The sequence below is a fragment of the Conger conger genome, chromosome 1 (genome assembly GCF_963514075.1).
Source record: "Conger conger chromosome 1, fConCon1.1, whole genome shotgun sequence".
Taxonomy (NCBI): domain Eukaryota; kingdom Metazoa; phylum Chordata; class Actinopteri; order Anguilliformes; family Congridae; genus Conger; species Conger conger.
The window spans coordinates 59,831,368-59,846,162 of record NC_083760.1 but is presented as its reverse complement, the minus strand read 5'-3'; the positions used below and the strand labels follow the sequence as shown (position 1 = coordinate 59,846,162).

At 42.0% G+C, this 14,795-nt stretch overlaps 1 pseudogene; it reads right to left on the bottom strand.

Moving 5' to 3' along the window:
• Positions 1-11,484: 11,484 nt before the first annotated feature.
• Positions 11,485-13,963, bottom strand: LOC133128797 (interleukin enhancer-binding factor 2 homolog; annotated as a pseudogene).
• Positions 13,964-14,795: the final 832 nt, after the last annotated feature.

Genomic DNA, 14,795 nt, shown 5'->3' with positions numbered 1-14,795 from the left:
AGCTTCCTACGCTGAGCTTTTCCCGCACCTACCGCACAATACCTCCGGAAAACCGCAAAAATTAGGCATTCACCGGTAGGGGGTAGGTGCGGGAAAAGTAGGAAGGTCTGATCGACTCAGGGTTGGTCTCTACGTCTTCAGGAGACTCAGGCGCATAACAAAAACTGCAGGCTCATGTCTCTAGCACCCCCACAGCCCGACCTACAAGCGAATCATGCGAAGGGGGGCAAAATATGGCAGGGGACTTTTTTTGGCAAAACTCCGGTTTTGAACGAAAGCAGTCCATACCTTTAGGAGGTGATAACCACTAATAAGCTGCCAAACCAAAAGGTCTATCATATCAAAACATAATCTAGGGATGTATAGGACTAAAAAAATCACATCTAGAATTTGCCCACCCAGATGGTACCAAATCGTCCAATTTTGGGGTTTGGCCCAAGGACTAATAGTTTAAATGGATTTTGACATGTCAGACTTCAATCATGTTAACGCTCTCGAGCGTGCGCCTACGTTTAAGTAGCAAATAACCGTGTTGTATCCTTCTAATGTAATTTACATAGCAACTGAACTTTCTGATCACGCGGAATCGCCGATAGCGGCCAAGAGAAAATGTTTAAAACAATCCTATGGTGGGACTTTTGCCATTTATGGACGGTGCGACATTTTCGGTGCCGTTGAACGTAATCGAATGCTTTTATTTCTATCGTTCGAATGAAGATAAAAAGTGACCTTAAAAGCAAATTGTATGGCTTTGTGCTATTCGCGTATGCTAGCTACATCATGCTAACATTGTACAGGGACCAGTAAAGGCTTAGAACACGCTAGCACTTAGTTATTGTAAGTTTGATCACCTCTATTGTGAAGTAAAAAAGTGGACAAATTACGTTTTCTGTGAGAAATGTATTGGCGAACTCACGTGCACACACATTATGCCTACATTCTGAAGCTCTGCTTTGCCCTCCCTACCTAAAGGTTTACACATTTCACTTGGAAGTAAATTGACCATTCAGGCTGTCCTGTCACGATTTTTTGCCGCGCATTTTCCAGGCTTGCAAACAGGAAAAATGGTGCCTTTTTCAAAACAGATTGACTGCCAAAACAGCCAATGACTGTGGCAATGGGGTGGCCAATCAGATTGGTGCTTCTGACAGGCGGGCTTTTGACGCACATTTGGAAGCTTTTATACAGTGGCAGCAAAACGGAAAAGACTGTCTTTGTAAAAGCAGACTGACAACCTGTGGGGTGGCACTGGTGTCAATCAGATTTTAGTGGTGGCACCGGCCACCTCGTTAGAACCGCCCATGCTTTAGAACTCCGCTTTATTAGCTGCACCTATCAAGTACAGGACAGGATCCCTCACGTGGATTCAACAAGGTGCTGACTTGATAGCATCATGCAGTTCCTGCAGATTCTTTGGCCACACATTCCTGCTGTGAACATCCCATTCCACCTCATCCCAAAGGTGTTTGGGGACTGTGCAGGCCATTGGAGTAAACTGAAGGAACTGTCGTATTCATGGGACCTTTGTGACATGGGTATTTACTTTAACAACAGGAGTAGGCTACCAAATAACGTGGTCACTGAGTACATACCCTATACAGAAAGAGAAACATCATCGATTGTTCATCAATTAGTCCTGCCTTTCCCGCTAACATGCGCTTACAATGATAGAAGTTAAAGAAACGTGAACAGACAGGGCACCGCAGAAATATTCGCAGCGTTACTGTAATCACGTCACGGGTTCTCATCACATACGAATTTAAATTCCAGCTGATGTGTGTGGTCGTTTGACAGGCAGGCTAAACGCCGTGCTTAAAAACGAGCTTTAAAGCAAAGATGATTCCCTGTAAAATGCCAATTTATAAATTCAGATATAATATAATGAGGCATCGAATATGTTTATCATTAGGAAGGTACATAAATAGCGAAATCAATGCGGAATTTGGATGGATGTCAGCAATTCGTTTTGGATGCCAAGACAGCGACCCTCTGTGGTGAATCTCGGCCATGACACGACAAATAAAATGTACGAGTGGCGATTTAAGTTTTACAATTAGATCAGTGGTTTTTAAACCCGGTCCTGGGGAACCATGTGTATGCTGGCTTTTATTACAACTACACCTGCAACCCCAAAGTAACTACGCTGCTAAATTGACTTAATTAGCCTACACTACTTGCTCTTAGGGATTATTTACCATGATTCTGTCAGAAATGGCTATGCATGCCTTAAATATGTTGCATTGCATGAATTGTACATCTCTTGTCAGACGGCATTCCACTATATGCGATACCAGATGACAACCAAAATATCTGACCAGAAACAGAAAATAATCAAACGTCAAACAAATCATTAAATGACGTGAAAGTTACGCAGGTGCTCACACGTCCCTCTTCAGTGTGCCAAAAGTAGGCTAACAAAAACCACAAAAAACATAAACCAACTTTTTTTCCACTTATGTATTATAGCAACCCGCATCTCGTATGTGAGTGGCATGGCAATTTGAAAACGTGAAAGTTATTAACAAATCTGTGTTTTTGCACACTTTTTTCACAAAAGTGTTTTTCGATTAACTGATGATGACTCCACATATATGCCGTCTTGTAGGTTATAAAGCAGTATAGTTTTGGCACATTTCACTAGCAACCAGAGACTGTGAGCCGTGCAGGAGTACAGCTATAGCACAGCCGGGGCATGCTATTATAAATGCACCAGCAAGAACAACTTTAAATATACCGTTGTATAGTCCATGTACCATGAAATTATCGTATTTAGCACTCGCTCTTCCCGGGCATTCATTACATATTAATATGTATTATGATTGCCATATGTGGTTAGTCTAGACAAAATATAGACCATTACTACAAGACAATTATCAGATGAAAAATGTAAACGAATACGAATGCTGGATTCACCAACCTTTTACTTTATTAAAACAAAGAATTTTCCAGTCCGTTTCCCGGCAATTCGGACGCTGTTTGAACCTGCCCCAGAGTAGAACCTGCCTCACAGTAAGCCAATGATAAAAGCAACTGATGAGCCAGCACCGATGACTGACAGGCCTGTGCCGACCACTAATGAGCCGTCGAGCAGTCGAGCATCACAGAGCAGTCGACTTTGTCTCTACCATTTTTCCTTCATGTGCCAATAATTCTGGAGCCCACCGTATATGTTAAACCCCTTGTTGATCATCAGCATCATGGTACATCAGTAGTCCGACAAGCCAATCGCCAGCCTAGGTGAATATGCTGCCAGTCAAGGGATTAGCAGCCTAGAAGGGTAGGTTGCTAGTCTAGGCAGGTGGGTTTCTAGTCTAGGAGAGTGGTCTGCTAGTCTAGGCAGGTAGGACGCTAGTCTAAACTAGTGAGTTGCAAGTCAGGGAGATTGGGTTACTAGTCCACGTGAGTGAGCTCCCAGCCTAGGAGAGTCAGTAGTCAGGCTCATATGCTGTCTCTCATTTGCCACTGCTGGCCCATCAGTCATCAGCACAGGCCTGTTAGTTGCCTGGGCTGGCTCATCAGCTGCAGTATCATTGGCTTACCGTGATAGGTAAATAGCCTCTCATGTGCGTGGATGGAGGTATTGGCTGGGGGGTGGTTGGGTGAAGGTATAGGCTGGGGAGTGGTCGGGTGGGGGTAGGCTGGGAGGTGGGTTTAGGTGGGGGAGGAGCAGGGTGGGTGGTGTTTCACTCTGTCTCCTCCACATAGCAGCAGCAGAGGGAGCTCTTGAGGGCTTTCCACACCCTGCTGAAGAAGCTCCGGAAAGCTTTCTTCTTTCCCACCTCTGAGAAAAACAAGAGTGTCCCCTTATCGTTAATATCACTGAGTTCAGTGTAATCAAATGGGGGAAACAAATGTGAATCGTTGAAGTACGTCAAGTATCTATTCAAGTATTCACTGGTCTTTACAGGTTTACAGAGCATTTTCTGGATTCCCTTTGATCACTCAATTTCTGGATTTAATTGAGCTGAGGGGTACCAATTGAATATTAATATATACACAGTGAATTTAAAAGCAAAATATATATTTTGCCATTTTCCATCCAGAGCACATTATCTGTGAGACTCACTCTGTGGGAGGGTCTCTGGCTGATGGGCTGCTTCCCCATCTCCCAGCGCCCCCTTCTCTTCATCTGCAGCGCACTGGAACATGGTAGAGAACATAAGACCCAATTCAGGGGCCTGACCCATATGAAAATACATCATAAATACAACTATTGGCACAACAGATATACACTGAGTACCTGACTAGACATCACTCTTGAGTTCGCTGTGTTTGGGCAGGTAAATCTTTTACACCCAAGCCCGTTAAAAAGTATTCAGATTACTGACAAGATTTGATAATTTGATCGTGATTAAAGTACTGCCTCTGCCTCATTTTGAGTCAGGAAAAACCATGAAATTGATCAATTAAATACAAACAGTATGAAAACAAAAAAAACCTTTTTACTGGGATATGTTATGAATGCTGTCATACAATTCATATAAACACTGCAGTCTATTAGGTATCTTGGTCTTTAGTTCATCCTTAAAAAATATAAGGAAACACATTTAAGGTTGTAGTTTCCCAGAGTCAAAGCGCTGTGTAAAATACTTACTACATCCTCCAACCCCATCGCATCCACCGCCACACCAGTGCTGGGGACGGCCTCCTCTCCAGGGCAGAGCTCGCTGGAGGCTTCTGCCTCTGCCACTGCGATGATGGAGGTGTCATGGGTCTCCTGCAAGACAGTTACATTACAGTTTTAGTTGTTTAGCAAGTGCTCTTTTACAGAGCTACTTCACACTTTAGAAAAAAGCTATTTTTGCAGATATTTAATTAGGCAGTACAGATGAATGACTTTAAGGTTACACAACACTATCATGGAGAATAAACAAATAGGGTTTCCTGGTTAAAACATAGAAATACTGGATGGTAAATTCAGACACCCATTCACACACCAACAGCGATTGGCGATCGGCTGCTATGCAAGGTACCAATCAGCTTGTTGCGATTTGGGGGTAATTGGGGGTTAGGAGTCATGCTTGGGGACACTTCGACACACCCTGGGCGGGGATTGAACCAAAACCTTCTGATTACCAGACGACCATATTACCTCCTCAGCTAACACCCCCCCCCCCCCCATCACTATGGTGATTATTATGAAATGACTGAAATAAAAATTTATGGGCTGTGTAAAGTACTTACTACATCCTCCAACCCCATCGCATCCACCGCCACACCAGTGCTGGGGACGGCCTCCTCTCCATGGCAGAGCTTGCTGGAGGCGTCTGCCTCTGCTACTGAGATGATGGTGTTGTGGGTCTCCTGCAGGACAGTTACATTACAGTTCTAGACATTCAGCAGGTGCTCTTCTACAGAGCGACTTCACACTTCACAAACAAGCCATTTTTGCAGATATTTAATTAAGCAGTTCAGATTAAGAACTTTAAGGATTACACAACACTTTCATGGAGAATAAACAAATAGGGTTTCCTGGGTTAAAACTGAGAAATACTTGATGTAAGTAAGTTCAGACACCCATTCACATACACCAACAGTGATCGGCGATCGGCTGCTATGCAAGGTACCAATCAGCTTGTCGGGATTTGGGGATAATTGGGGGTTAGGAGTCATGCTCAGGGACACTTCGACACAGGGATTGAACCAAAAACCTTCTGATTACCAGACGACTGCACTTCCTCCCCCCCCCCCCCCCCCCCCAACATTATGGCGATCATTATGAAATGACTGAAATGAAAATGAAAGCACTGTGTAAAGTACTTACTACATGCTCCATTTCCACCACATCCACCATCACGACAATGCTGGGGGCGGCCTCCTCTCCATGGCAGAGCTTGCTGAGGCTTCTGCCTCTGCCACTGTGATAATGGAGGTGGCGTGGCACTCCTGCAGGACAGTTACATTACAGTTCTAGTCATTTAGCATAGCTTTTCTTTTAGTCATTTAGCATACTCTAACTTTATAAACACTGACTTTATAAACAAGCCATTTTTGCTGATATTTAATTTAGCAGTTTAGATTAAGGACCTTACTCAAGGGTGCAAAAGCAGCATTTCACCAGGGAAACAAAGCTAAAATGTTTCTGTAACAAGCCCAGTTTCTTTATTATGCTATACTGTTGGCCTATTTATTAAACTGTCATGTTCATCCTTAAAAAGCAATTAGATGTCATAATGTTTGGTACCACAGTTGTACGGTCTCTGCTTGGTTGTTGCGGTGTACTTAATGTGGATTATTGAATAGTGTCTCCTGGGTTAAAACTGGGTCGTTACTAAATGACTGAAATGAAAATGTACGGTACTTACTCCATCCTCCATCCCCACCACATCCACCTCCAGATCTTCGTTTCCACTGTCCTCTTCGACAATAGCCGGCATGCATTCAATGAAGACATAACCGTAACCTTTCGTCTGCAATATGACAAAAGCCAAGAGTAAGCAAGATACATTACAGTGTAGACTAGGCTATAGCGCAAAATTGTATCAGCCAGGCTATCAACAGTTTTGCCCACTTATGGTCATTTTGGAGGAATTGCACTTCACCGTACGTTATGTTTGAATCAAAAAGCCCAGAGAATAAATATAAAATCAAATTAGGACAGTGTTTAAATCAGTGGTTTAGAATGACAACATCCCTTTTGGAAAATTGTGCACTGAATTGGCTAGGCTACAGTAAACGGTTCGACAGGATCTCCGAAGACAACAAATCGGTGATATTTAATATTTCGGTCAGAGACAAAATAAGCTAGGTGAACAAGAATTAATTTTGGAATTCATAACTTTAAAAATAAATAGCCCACCTCTCGGATTCTGCCATGAAGTCAATCGAATTTGGTTTCAATATCCATATTGCCTTGATGCGTAGCTATCCGTATTAAAACTTCGTGTTTAAACTCACCAGAACTTTTTAATGAGTATAGTTTCTTCGAAATGTGGCTATTTATTTATTGAATCCTGAAACGCAGCACATTTTTATTTATTGAATTCTGAAATGCGTCGCCATGTATGTCGCCACCGAACGGTATCAGAATTTACCATTACCGGTGGCTATTTTCATAGAAAGGGACATGGCGACGCAAAGCTGAATATAATCGTGCACAAGCAGGTTGTAAATATCTTGGGTTTTTCATTGTTTTAGCCTATTTCATTTTCAATTAGTTTGTTTATTGTTTTCATTTAACCAGTGCTCCATCAGTTAACTTGTTTAACTGCTCGATAATTTTATCTGTGTGATTTGTTCAGATACTTAAATGTTTTATTTGTTTGACTCTGATTGGAAGATTTTATAAATATATAAATATAAATAAATAAATAAAGTATTTCATATTCAATTAGGGGCGGCACGGATGGTGCAGTGGGTAGCACTGCCGCCTCACAGCAAGGAGGTCCTGGGTTCGAATCCCCGTCGGCCGGGGCCTCTCTGTGCGGAGTTTGCATGTTCTCCCCGTGTCTGCGTGGGTTTCCTCCGGGTACTCCGGTTTCCTCCCACAGTCCAAAGACATGCACGTTAGGCTGATTGGAGAGTCTAAATTGCCCGTAGGTATGAGTGTGTGAGTGAATGGTGTGTGTGCCCTGAGATAGACTGGCGACCTGTCCAGGGTGTATTCCTGCCTTTCGCCCAATGTATGCTGGGATAGGCTCCAGCCCCCCTGCGACCCTGATCAGGATAAGCGGGTTCAGATAATGGATGGATGGATGGATATTCAATTAGGCTATGCATAGCGTTAATATAACTACCACCAGATTGTATACATTTTATTTTCCAACAACAATAAATATTGAACACGCTGTGACAACCGGTAGGTCTAGCCTATTTATTAAGGTGGTATTATCATTTGGTTGTGCACTCACAATGAGCAATGATGGTCACAACTACTCATTATTTATAGTCACAAATACCAGCCAGATAATAGCCTAGGCCTTCCATTCAGCAACCTAATCTGATGAAAAGCCACAGCAGGTAAAAGCGAAAGCTGAATAGCAGTGTTGGTTACATTCATTTTCGCGGTCTTCTGCTGAATATACAACCTAGGCAAGGTTTACTGTGAATTTATTTATTTATTAATTTGATTTTATTTAATCAATTGTCCAGACGTGGAATGCATATGCTAGCAAACTGAAAATCCGGAGGTGAAACTCGCTTTGGGGATTTTCCAAAAATCATACATTGTAAAAAAAACAAAAAAAAACAACATATTAACAAATAACCAATAGCAACATATGAATAGCCTGAAAATAACGTTTGTTTTGCTTTAATACTATTTTTTAAAGCCACTTATCTCTTTCTATAATCTTCTCGTTGGACTAAAAAATAATATAATTATTGTAAAACTTCATTAATGATTCAATGTATTCAACCAAAATTCACATTTTTCAAATAAAAAATCTAATACCCCTGGCAAAGATGAGAGCCATGAGTCTTTTTCTATTATTTGTGATTAGGTTAGAGAACACATTTGGAGAGATTTTTGACCATTCCTCCATTCCTTATATATAATAACAATATAATACATTGAAAAAGAAATAGCCTACCGACAGGACTCTGCAGTAAAATCCGACCTCGGTTTTAATATACATCTTCAACTTCTTATATCCATACGTATTCTCAGCAGAATACTCGCCAAAGCAGGATTATTTGTATTTATTTAATTCTGAACTGAAAGGCATCTACTGTGACGTCACAGCCTAAACTCGATTTGAAATATAAATACTGTAGAAATGACGTAAAAATGACTGGTGGTGCGTCACTGAGTGTAATTTAAACCAATCTTTCGGAACTTTCAAATGGTTTGAAATAAAAATGTGTCAAATAGAATGGGACCTAATAGTAATTTAGCGTGCTTGAGTAGTTGTTTACCAGATTACTTTTCACAGTAGGCTAGTGATAGGCCTACACTTACTCAGTACAATAACATGCAGAACTATTCAGAATCATTAATATCCTTGGGTTTGCATTTCAGGACCGCCTTCTTCAGTTCATGCCACTGGTTTTAGATGGGATTTAAGCCTGGAGACTGAGATGGCTATTCCAGAACATTACATTATTTTTGGCATTTGGCTTTAGTTTAGGCACCGGGATTAGAACCACCAACCTTGTGTGCCAGTCATTTACCTTAACCACCATGCGACAGGCGGCCCCAGAATATGTAGGTTATTTTCACTCAAGCATTTCTGTGTAGATTTGGTGCATTTTTGGGGCCATTGCCCTGCTGGACAATCTTCCTGTCCCAGGTTCCTAGCAGAGACAACCAGATTGACTGCCGAAAATTCCTGGTACTTGAATTCAAATTACGCTATTGATAAACAGTGCCCCTGGACCACTGACAAAATATCCCGAAAAACATCAATGACCCCCTCCCACCTCCATATTTGACAGTATGTATGAGGTGCTTCTCCTTGTATGCATTACATTTTGCCGCCAAACATGTTGATGGTGTGTATGGCCAAAGCGTTCAATGTTGGTCTTATCTGACTCTCTTCTAGGCATAATTCCAATGAGGCTGGCAAACTGCGTAGTTTTGGTTATTGTGCTCAGTAAGAGCTGTCTTTGTGCCACCCTTCCAAAGAGTTTGCACAAAGACAGCATGGAGGTGCCATTTTATGTTTTGTTTTCGACTTGGTGACCCCAAGACACAAACAATGTCTGCAATTCTTACTGCGATCCTTGGGTTACTTATGGCCTCCATCAGCATCTTCCCTAATGTCTGTGGGGACAATATGCACTTGCACCCTCTTCCTGGCAAGATTGCAACCATTGCATATGGTTTGTATTCCTTTGTATTATTGCCCTTACAGTGCTAAGTGGTATGTTTAACTGTTTGTGACCAACTTGTGACCGTCAATATAGTTCCTTTTGACTGAGATTAACAACAATGTATTGCCAATTTCACTTTGTTTGATTTTATCTAAAATAATTGTTAAGGGAGCCAATCATTTTGACATTGTGGTTTTCAGAAAAAAATTTGATAACATTGAAAACATTGAAACATAATAACAGTAAAATTATCCAAATAAAAGTAGTTTTCCTGTCCGTTTGAACATAAAATATCGATCACTATCCGTGTTATTATGTGTAGGCTTTTTTCTCCATTTGTAATAAGGGTGCCAATAATTCAGGAGCTAACTTAACTAAACATATGTGAAACAGTGCTGTTTAAAAAATACTGTTGCCCGTGTGGCACTACGACACTATTATGATTGAACAACTCTGTAGCTGAGCTGTTGAAGTAACTGGACTCACACATTAAGTGGCATTTAGCTACCTCCTTAGGGTGGAACCCCATGTGATCAGAACATGAATAAACATATTGTCATTCCTTTGTGCTGCATTTCTCCCAATTTGTGCCGTAAAAATTTGGTGCCAGTATGTTTAATGATATGTTTCACATATTTTATGAGCTGTGGCATCACTTTCCACCCCAATTAACTCCAAATCACTCCAAAGTACTCGGTAGTTTGTGCTGGTTTGTGCTGTATTTGTTTTGTTAAGTGCCGTTTATTTAGATATAAAGTGTTTTATTAGCCATGACGTCATCTCCCACCTCAACAAACTCTCAATCGGCCCAAAGTGGTGTCATCGGCGCTCTCTGCTGTCAACTGGGGTCGTCCTTGTATGGCTTATTTGGGAATGCTGAAACAAATCTACCCCCATATTCTTGGGAGCTGCATGGCAAAGGAACAAGGAAGATGTATATTTAAAAAATGTATTCATTTCAGCAAACAAAAAGAAAAAAAAACCAGATTGGAACAGTTAAAAACCCAACAGAGTTTATTTTTTAAAATAATTTCCTACAGACATAAGAAAACATCAATATTTAATAAGTCAAAACTGGTTGTGTGGGTGATTCTGCCTGTCTGTAAACAAAACGCCTTCACAATGGTAATCCAGGTACAAAAATGCATTAAAAAAAAAAAATTAAATAAATAAATAAACCAAAAAAAAAGATCTTCTCTCCTTTTGGGATGCCATGCCAAAGAAGACCGGAACTCATGTAGACACCTTAAAGGATAATATAAAAAGTTTAGTAAATAAGACTTTTTATATTACTTTTATTGCTTTTTGGTACAGCCGGTTATTTTTTGCATGCCTGTATATACGCATTAAAGACTTTCAGAGAAAGGCCTTAATTGTGCTGCATCATGCCATGCCTGTAAATAATAGAATGTTAATGTAATTTCATGGATTACTAAATAACTTTTTCTTTTTCATAAAGACTTTCAAAGGCTGGCACAGACGGTGCGATTAAATAATGAAATGCTGTCCACCAGTGGATGAAATTACAAAGCCCCTGATACGTTTTCAAATCCCACCCAATTGCTGAATCACAGGGAAACTCACAATAGAATACCCTGGCAAAAATAGTGCAGTGGACTATCCATTTACAATGGGAAAACTGATTGGTAAAGAGTTGCAGTGCAAGTGCAGGCAGAAATATGCGGCACATTAAGTGTGTACACAATCGGACCGCACTCACCTCCCCAACATTCACTCCTGGGTCTCCATACTCTCCTCCTCTCCCTCCGCTCCATCTTCTAGTACCTCATCCTCGCCTTCCTTCTTCTCCGGAGGCTTCTCGTAGGCCTTCTCAGACGGCGTCACGGTCGTTCCATCCCAGGTGGACATCTCTGAGGCCAAGTCTGGGGTGAGGAAACAAACAAGAGCGAGAGTTTCAGATTTCAGTTTGGAAAAACAAAGGGGAACCTCTCTCTGGGGTACCGAGTTAAATTCTTCATGGCCGTGTGTGCGTGAGTGTGTGGGTGTGTAACATGGACAAGAGGACAGTATTTTACAGGGTGAGGCACACGCTCAGTGGGCATACTCACAGCAGTCATCCCCTTCCAGGCCCAGGATCTTCCTGTAACCTCCGTGAGAGACAATCCTGAGTGTCTGTGCTTTGAAGCACACCATGTCCTAACACACAAACGCAAAAAACAGGTCAGGTAGAGTAACACGCATTCACACACACAGGTCAGGTAGAGTAATACGCATCCACACACACACACACACACGTCAGGTAGAGTAATGCATTCATTCACTCACACACTGTAGCAGACCAAATGAAAGATGCTAAGTGCAGTAGAACCACAGAGCAAATTAAACACAGGAAGAAACTGAAAGCAATGTATTTAAGATTGGGTTACTGCTTTCCTGATGCATGCAAACAGCATAAGCAGAATATGACCCTAACCAGAATAAGGATCGTCATTCGGCATATGAAGTTTGCCAGCAGCCATGCAAGAGATCCTGACGCCTTTAGTAGTAACATTTAGTGGTGTGGCGAGATAAGTGCATCAGTGCATTTGAATTTTACGATGTTACAGGACTAAACGTGAATGTTCTGGGGGAGTAAGTAGTGTCTGCAGTGTCTGACTGCATATGAGAGGACCAGAGTGAGAGTATCCCCACCTGCTGCTCCATGACTGAGTCATGACTGTGTGCACTCGGACGTTTCCGCTCTCACAGGGGTCGGTGATGCCCACGGATGTCAACATCTGCAGGCACCGTCTGCAAAGAGAGGCAAGGTAAACCCAGGGCCATCTGAGTGAACCCACAGGCACCCTCAGAGTCCAAGAGAAAGACTTCAGACAAGCATCCAAAGAAATGAGCAAATCCTACTAGTTGAGACCACTTCTGGGTTGCCAAGTGGTACAGAGGATGCTGCCAAGTTGAACAGTAATGGCCATAGCAGCTTCTGAGCAGAAGACCAAATAACAACCTGTAGGCCACATTCAGTGAGAGGGGCTGCCTGGATGGGTTGTTCATGATGGCAGAGTGACCCTGGAAAACAAGCAGCACACACCACTCACTTTTAATGGCAACATCAAAAACACAAGACCTGATGGAACAGGCCATGTTGCCACCACTGACACCCATTACTACTCATTTTCACTGAGTCGTGTTAAGTTCTTGCCACTAGATGGACCTGCTTTATCTGGCACTCGCATGTTTCCTGATCAAATGGGATTGGCTAAACAGGTGCACACTCTGCAAAGCACGTGCTAAACCGTGACCCTTCTCCCCACAACCTCTGTGCTGCAAACCCAGGCTGCCCCGTTTATAAAAACATGGGATCACTTTCACTTTTCAGTGAACACACACTGCTTGCCACATACCAAAAAGTCAGAAAAGCCATACACATTGGGTAGCTCTCCCAGGAGACAGCATCTTCTGCCTGTGAACAGCGCAAGACAACTTGTCTGAGCAAAGCAAACTCATCAGCAAGTCCAGGCTCCAGGGTGTCAGGGGCTCGAAGCCAGGAAACCGGACCCTCAGGTCCTTCAGCAGGCGGATCAAAACTTTGACCCTGATGAAAAGGAAGCGGGATACAAGTTACAGAACCTGCTGAAATGGACCAAGAACCAAAGGCCAAGAGCATTAGATATGCCCTAATGCAATACAGAGCACTGATAAAGATGCAACACATCTAAAGGACTTAGTCCCTACGTAATCTGCCTTTGGCTTCTCCATCACTAACGCTGTGGGAAAGGGGAGTGGCTTACGTGGACAGAGATGCGTTCTCCTCAAACCAGCAGGCGTGGTGGACAGCAGCCAGGGCGCTCTGCAGCGCCTTGATGTCCACTGTGGGGAAGGCAAAGCAACCCTCAACCACAAAGCAGCAGTGCTACCCACTGCACCATCCGTGCCGTCGTGTATATAGACAGTTAGATTTTAATGGATGAAGAATAAAAACAAATATCTTGACCATATTTAAGGCCTTTATTCATGGACTGTGTTCTGCAGAACAAACTACAAGGTGTAGAGCAATCCCTGCCATGGTACACCAACATAATACCATGGATAAGCAGACTGACAACCTGTCGGGTGGCACTGGTGTGGCCAATCAGATTTTAGGTGCGACACCGGCTACCCCGTTAGAACCGCCCATGGATCTGTCATAAACAGTAGGGATGGGCAATACCAAATTCGATATGATACCGATACTTTTTGTTACAATTTTACCCATACCAATACCGATATCGATACTGGTAAGTACGTGATTTTTTAAATGAATGGTCATTTTAATTAAAAAGATCATTGCATTAAAAGGCAAATCACAAGACACATAACAGCAATTAAAAACACATATTACAAAAGCAAATATGAGTACAAAATACTTTTTTTAAATAAATTATTTTTTTCAATTGCTAAGATGGCGTAATAATAACTAATAACGGTTCTACCTGGGTATGAAACTCCTGCAACATAATCTGCTGGAGGGTGGTGCAGGAGATTTTAGGAAATCAGTCTGCTTCTGTAACACTGTAACAATTATTTGTCACAAATCTGCGTTTTCTTTTCGCCATTATTTCTAACGTTAAATGATTTGAGTATGCGGTCCAGGCGGAAGTGTGTTCGCAGGAGCACAGTGGCCAATCATGTCACAGATTTCCAGTCATGTGACACACGGGCCAGCTCAGGATTTCCATTGGCAAAACATTTTACAAAAGTACTGAAAACGTTTGAACGGGATGCAGCCACCAACGTTTTTTTAGTTTGTTTTTTACATAATATAATATCGATATTTCTCAAAATGGATTGATACCAAATGAGTAGCTTGTGAATATCGAAGTATCGATACTGCATTATCGATCCGCCCATCCATAATTAATAAACAGTAACGTTGCATAAACAGCATCTAACGCAACTAGATGGTGTACAGTTGTAGTAATATTCAGGAAAATGTAGATAATTACGCATCCATTTCTTACACGACCAAATATAGGCCTATTAGGATATGATCATACATCTTTGTTGAAAGCTCTCGATCGACGATTGTTTGCTTTTCCCTTAGAATC